A 7,693-nucleotide genomic window follows, 5' to 3' on the forward strand; every position below is an offset into this window, starting at 1 on the left:
ATATCATACTATATGTGTCCTAATCTCTCATGCTGGGACGAATGGTATTAAAAGGGAATAGTGTATCACCTCGGGTGTTATGGGGTCTAAGGCACAAGAAAATGACCATATTTATGTTAACCCCTCAATTTTTCAGCAAATTTAATTTAGTACCTCCTTAGTGTTTAATGATGATTTATGAATGGAATTATGATAAGGGAAGGTTATGAAGTCCTTAGGAAGCATTTAAAATTTTTGGATTGCATTTAGGGTCATATTGGTACCCCAAAATAGTATGGGTGTGCATTAAGTGCGTTCCATGGAGGGGTGGCACAATCTTATGTTGAACCAGTAAAGGTCTGCTATAAGAGCATGCCACTCTCTTGTCGCTATGCAGTAATTGTATGCCACACCCTTATCTTTCTGTGATAAACTTGTGGCACACCCTCTAAAATATTAAAATTTGTTCCTTTTGGTTTAGGACGAGGACTTTTTGGTCCATCATTATTTTAAATTACTTTAAGCATCATTTAACCCATATTACCTATCTGTTATTAATTATTTTCTCCACTCTTTCTTCTCTTAACTCTCAAGAGTATCAACGAGGGTTCTTCCCAAGGATTTTATCTCAAAGCACTAACTCCAAATTCCTCCAAAAATTCTGTAGCCTTAAGGCACGTTGAACACTCATAACTTAAATTATTATTCTAAGGTATGAATTTTGCATCATTTTTACTTGTTTTATTGATGTACTAAAGTTCGATTTAAAAATTGTAATTGCACATATTAATCGTTGATTTTTTTTCTCATTTTACTAGTTATTTCTAACCACTTGTGAAGGCTTTTGGTGATTTTAACATAATCATTGAAAAGATGAATTTCATTACTTGGATTTTTGCAATATCGAATATTAGGAATGATTAAAGTTATGAATTTTAATTTCTTTGAAAAATCATTAAATTAAGATGTTGAATAGAGATGATACCCCATCTTTTTAATTGTCCAACAGTGTTGAGCATTAAGACATGTTTTGAGATTTTTACGCACTTTAATGATAATTATGATTATTCTTTTGAATAATGGGGTTACAGAATTAATGTGTTATGATAATATTTTCTTGGCATGACATAAACAGCTTGCGAGTTTTGGTATGTTGATACCAATATGAATATGCCTAATAAAAGGCTCCATGATTAATGTTATGTCAAAAACATTTTAATTAGGCTCTAAAGGGAATTGTATAGCTTCACCATAAGGGCACAAGTCTTCGTGACCAACACTCAAAACCTATTTTTGTCGGCATAGGGATGTCGTACCTTAATTAGATGACCAAAATGTATCCTTAACATGAGGATAGTCCTTAACATGAGGACAATATGTCTGGTGGATCTAGTGTATTGTTGACTTTTTCCTGTACATATGGCTAACATGGACTTGGGCCCGTCTGTTTGGGAGTTCTGGACCCACATAGCTCATGGGTAACTAAATGATAGTAAAAAGTAAAATAATTCAGGAATAAACTTTCAACGATCATTTATCATGTCCCTTACCCCTACCCCAGCATCCTATTACCATAATGATTGTTGTGCACATATTTTATGATAGATTTTGGTAAATTGCATATTTTATCCATCTCCATAGGTTTCATTCTATTACTCGCCGTACTAACCATCATTGGATGCAACTTTATTTCATGATGCAGTTTAGAGGGCTATTCTTGTGGCCTTATGAAGAGTTAGGTGATATGGTCTCTCTATTGCACTACTGTTGAAGTAGTGAGTCCTCTATCATTTGGAAGGCCTATTTTTTTAAGCCTTTTTGGTTTTTGTACTTTTATTTCTTTCCTTCTGGAATAGTCCCAATTATGTTCCGACTTAGTGGATGTTTTATGGATAGAAATTTATAGACAGTATTAAGTTATTACTTTTAAATTTGGATTAGGTTTTCAAACTTTATTTCGATATTTATCAAACTCTTTCATTTTATGAGTTGACTTACGTATTTTTTTATATATTACTATGATTATGCGTAAAGTCTAAGGGGCCATCTCAGGGTAGTATTTGATCCAAGGGTTAAGGCTTGGATATGGGTGGTAGATACCGTTCATATAAAAGGGTACAACTCATTTGGGTCAGTTGTATCCCTGTGATGGATTTTTAAGATATTTAAGTGGGGGTATTTTGGATATTTCTCTACTTACCCTAATTAGGATCCACGACTTCTAATACATTTAAGAGGTTATTTACCCTATTATTCTATTCATTAACACATAGAAATTATTTCTAAATCATCTCATAATTCTCCCAAGAGCTTTTGAGGCAAAAAGTCTAGTGTTTCATCTTATGGATTTCTTTAGGGCTTTCTTTAGAGATTTCTTTCCAACAATTCTTTAGTATAAGGCATCATTCTCTTCCCTAATTGTAATTTCAACAAAAGGCATGGTTTATATGATTGATTTCATGGTTTTACCATTTCATGATTATGGTTTTCAACTATTATTTGGGGGTTTTGCTATTAAATGCTTGGTTATGATTTCCTATGGTTTTAATTATGTTTTTATATGTATTAATGGTGGATTTAGACAATTGGATTTCATGGTAGTGGTTTAATGGTCTTTGGAATTGGTTATGGTTATATTATGCCCCCAAGGTGTTTGAGAAAATCTTATAATGATATGTTCATTGGTTTGACTACTTTTAATGAAACTATTGCATGGTTTAAATTTGGTAAAGAATTTATTCATGGTTTAAATGTCTTGAAAAGGCTAAAGGATATATGGTTAATCTTGTGGTAAAAATAGAAATCTCCCAAGTGTATTTCATAAGGTAAAAGAAAGGGTACCTAAGGTCCCCTAACCTAAATAGATTGGCTATGGATATTACTTGCAAGTAATGGAGTGGTATGGCAATACCACTAATATTAGCCTTGGTTAATAAATGGTAAATGAATTGTTTGGACATTGTTTTAATTAAGCATTAATGGAGGGGTATGTAACTAACCCATGGAAGGTGGCGGACCCAGGGGGACCAAAATTAGAAACTCATACTCACCAATATGATGGATCTTTGATGACCATGAATGAGTTTCACATTTTACAATAGAGGGATGTGTTATTCATCCTATGGGATATTCCTTGGTCGTACGGCTAGACACCCTGGGGCCCTTTCAGTAGAGGAGCTAAACCCATATAGTTTGTGGGATATTAGGAAGGCAAAGCTACACAACCCATGTAAAGGTTTTAAATGCATGTTAAGCCTGGTTCCCTTTCCCAGCACTTATATATATATATGGTTGTATGCATTATGGATAGTTTTACTTAGTTTTATCACTGGCATTATCTAATCCTTTTTATGAGTTTCACGCTAGGGGTCATTCGCTCACCTAATCTACTAGTGGATGTATACTCCCACTATATAGAAATAGGTCATTCTACTACTCTTATTTGGCCTGTAAATTTGGTATTAGAATTTGGACTGAAGTAGTGAGCTTACATCTTTTCGAAAGGCATCGTTATAAGTTATAGATTTGTTTAGACACTTTTGTTTATTTTAGATATTGGTTTTTTCTATGGTTGGGGGCATGTCCTAATCGGATCTATTTATTCATTCAGTTATATGCTTTGTGGTACTTCTGGGTGTTGGTATGGGTGGGATCAGTAGTGGTGTCATCCTTAGCATTATTATTAATATTGAGGCTGGCATCATAAAATGTGATTTCTCATTGTTCTGTCTTATTACATTTTGTGATTGATTTTCATATTATGTTTTGGTATTCCTTTTAGATAACGGATTATGGTTTAGTTAGATGGTTATTTCGATACGATTGGACTCGGTTGGGTCGGTCACGGTGGTGACCCTATCCCAGAATATTAATAAAAACAATAAGGTTATCTTGTTATATGTTAGAAATTCAACCCATCTAAGGCTTGATATAGGTGGTTGGGTTAGGTAATAAGGGGTGGTCCTTGGTCCTGGTTTGACTTGAGATGCCCATTACGACAAGGATTAGGTTTGGGTCCTATAAAGTTAGTATTAGAGTCAAGGTTCATGGTCAACTGGGAAGTCCACAATGTTGTGTCGAGTAGCGTCTCTTTTAGGGGTATTAAGCACACCACACTCATAAGGGAGAAATTGTAAGACAGTTAGAAATATCTCACTTTCTTGGTGTTCTATCTTCAATCTTGAGTTCTTAATCCTGGAATCTCCTCTAATCCTTGTTTGTTCATCTTTCAAATTATGCCTCCTAGATTTGGAACACAAGGAAATTCTTCCATACTATCTGGGGATAAAGCTGAAGGGGTACGTCCTACGTCTGTAGTACATCTTCTATCTCATGGTCTATTTTTGATAGAGTTAGAGTTCCTTCTATTCTGTCTAGTTGTCCTTAGGTTTCTCAGGGCAGCGTGATGAAGGTATAATTTTGTCAGTCTATTCATGTCATTGCTTAATTGGTTACAGCTCAAGTAGAGCAGGGTACAATAGTTTCTTTGTCTGTTATGGCCATAAGGGTTGATCAATTTATTCAGATGGGTCCTCTCACTTTTACTGGAGTAAAGGTGTAGAAGGATTCACGGGGCTTCTTATATGAGATGGAAGAGATATTTCATATGATGAAGCCTACTAATGTAGAAGAGGTTAACTTTGCAGCTTATCAGCTCAAGGATATTACTTATTGGTGGTATGAGGAGTGGGGTAGGGATAAAGGTGATATGAAAGAGCATAGATCGTGGGAATATTTTTCTAATGCCTTCATGGATCGGTTCTTTCCTCAGGATTTGAGGTAAGCAAAGATGGAGGATTTTGTAAACCTTAGGCAGGGGAGCATGTCAGTAAAGTAATATACTTTGAAGTTTTATAAGCTATCAAGGTATGCTCCTAAATTGGTGGCTGATATGAGGTTGAGAATGAGGTAGTTCACTTATAGGTTGAATAGAAATTTGATTTAAGAGAACAAGACTATCTTGCTGATTAAATGTATGGGTTTCTCGATGTTTGTTGTTCATATAAAATAATTTAAGAATGAAAAGAAGAAGCAGGTGGAGTTTATTGATAGGCAGGGAAAGAGGAGCATGTTTTTTTATTAGGGAGGTTCTCAGTATCAGGGTGGTAGAGACGGTGGCAAGTGGATAAAATATGGGGGAGTTCATGCTCATTTTCTGCTAATGCTCCTTATTATTTGACACACATGCGTCATCAAGATAGTGATAATTCTAAGGCACAGGTTTCCAATCTCAGGCAAGTGGAGGTCAGTCGGCTTCTTTGTGTCAACCTTATGTATTTTGTGGTCATCCTCATCGGGGTTATTGCGAGAAAAGAAGGGACAAGGGCTTCAAGTGTGGCCAGGTAGGCTATGGTCTTAGGGATTATCTAGTAATTAAGGTCACTATGAGGGAGAATAAGAGTCAAATGGCTTCTTCTTTTGCTCCTAAACCCGGTGGAGTGGCTTTTTCTTCTGTTACTGCTCCTGCTTTGAGTGTTTGTCGAAACGGGATGTGTACTTTAGAATCCCGATAGGAATTCGAGGTATCACCTGATGTTGTTACTAGTGCGTTACAATTTTTTGCTCATGACGTATAGTATTTACTTGATCTGAGGTCTACCCTCTCTTATGTGACTCCATATGTGGCCATGTCTTTTAGTTTTCATCCAAAAGTTTTCTCGGATCCTTTTTCTATTTCTACCCTAGTAGGTGACTCAGTTATTGCTATGAGAGTCTTTAAGGGGTATGTTATATCTGTTGGTAGCAATCATACCTTGGCGGATCTGTTTAACTTAGATATGGTAGATTTTGATAGAATTTGAGGCATGGATTAGTTACATTCTTATTATGCATCTATGGATTGTCAGACCTATAGGGTTATCTTTAGGTTTCATAGTGAATCGGTTATAGAAGTGGAAGGTAGTTCCTTAGATCTTAGTGGGAGGTTTATTTCTTATCTTAGAGATGGAAGGTTAATATCTAAGGGTTAAGGATTCTAACTCAGAAGATCCTTCTTTGTCTTCGGTCCCTGTGGTTAATGAGTTTCTAGAGGTCTGTCGGGATGATCTTCCTGGTGTTTCTCCGGATAGGGAAATAGAGTTTGGTATTGATTTGCTTTCGAACATTTGTCCAATTTCTATTCCTCCATATAAAATGGCTTTGGGTGAGTTCAGGGAACTCAAGTAGAAACTTAAGGATCTTCTAGATAAGGGGTTTATTCATCGTAGTGTTTCTCCATAGGGTACACTGGCTATGTTTATGCACAAGAAGGATAGTTCCCTTCAAATGTGCAATGACTACAGGTAGTTGAACAAGATGAAGGTTAAGAATAGGTGACCTTTTCCTCAGATAGATTACTTTTTTAACTAGTTATAGGGTGCCAAGTTCTTCTCTAAGATAAATCGTTAGTTTGGGTACCATTAGCTTAAGATTAGGGAGGTGGACATCCCTAATATAACTTTTCATACTCGGTATAAGCATTTTTAGTTCTTGGTGATATCATTTGGGTTGAATAATGCACCGGTAACATTAATGGATTTGATGAACAGAGTGTTTAGGCACTATTTAGATCTCTTTGTCATTGTATTTATTGATGACATTCAAGTTTATTCGAAGAGTGGGGTGGATTATGCTAATCACCTCTATGTGGTATTGTAGACCCTAAAGAAACAATAATTGTATGCCAAGATTTCTAAAGGTGAGTTTTAGTTAGGCACTTTGACTTTCTTGGGAAATATTATTTCTAGTGAAGGGATCATGGTAGATCCGCAAAAGGTTGTTGTGGTTAAGAGGTGCCCTACACCCACGACTCTATTTGATATTTGGAGCTTCTTGGGTTTAGCCGAGTTTTATAGGTAATTTATGGAAATATTTTCTTCGATAGCTGCTTCTTTGATTAGGTTGACATAGAATAAGGTTTAGTTTTCTTAGTTAGATGCTTGTGAAGGGATTTTTGAGAAGTTAAAGTATAAGTTGACTTCAGATCCAATCCTAACCTTGCTGAAAGGTAATGATGGATTTGTGGTTTGTTGCGATGATGTCGGGTAGGGCTTGGTTGTGTTTTGATGCAGCATGTGAAGGTAATTTCCTATGCTTCCAGGAAGTTGAAGGTACATGGAATAAACTATCCTACTCATGATTTAGAGTTTTTGGCGGTTGTATTTGCATATAAACTATGGCAGCATTATTGTATGTTGTTCACGTGGATATCTTTTCTGATCACAAGAGTCTTCAGTAAGTGTTCACTCAGAAAGAGCTTAATATCCAACAGAGGAGACGGCTTGAGCTTCTTAAGGATTATGATATGAATCTTCACTACCACAAAGGTAAGACTAATGTGGCTGTTGATGCTCTTAGCAGGTTATCCATGGGGAGTTTTTCTTATGTGGAGGAAGGCAAGCAGGAATTGGTGAAGGATATTCAGTGGTTAGCTAATCTTGGAGTTCATCTTTTGGATTCTAAGAATGGTGGTGTGATGGTGCATAAAGTGGTTTGCTCATCTCTTAGTGCAGTGATTAAGGAGAAACAAGTGCTAGATCCTATCTTGATTAAAATCAAGAGTGACATATGTAGGAAAAAGGTAATCTTTACGGGACTAAGAGAGGTTGTGCATTCCTGATGTCGATGGGCTATGACAAAGGGTTTTGGCTGAGGTGCCTGAGCCTCTTTATGTTTTTCATCCCGGCTCGACTATGATATATCATGATCTCAAGGAGATCTATTGGTATAATAGCAT

This window comes from Capsicum annuum, chromosome 2 (genome assembly GCF_002878395.1).
Source record: "Capsicum annuum cultivar UCD-10X-F1 chromosome 2, UCD10Xv1.1, whole genome shotgun sequence".
Lineage (NCBI taxonomy): Eukaryota > Viridiplantae > Streptophyta > Magnoliopsida > Solanales > Solanaceae > Capsicum > Capsicum annuum.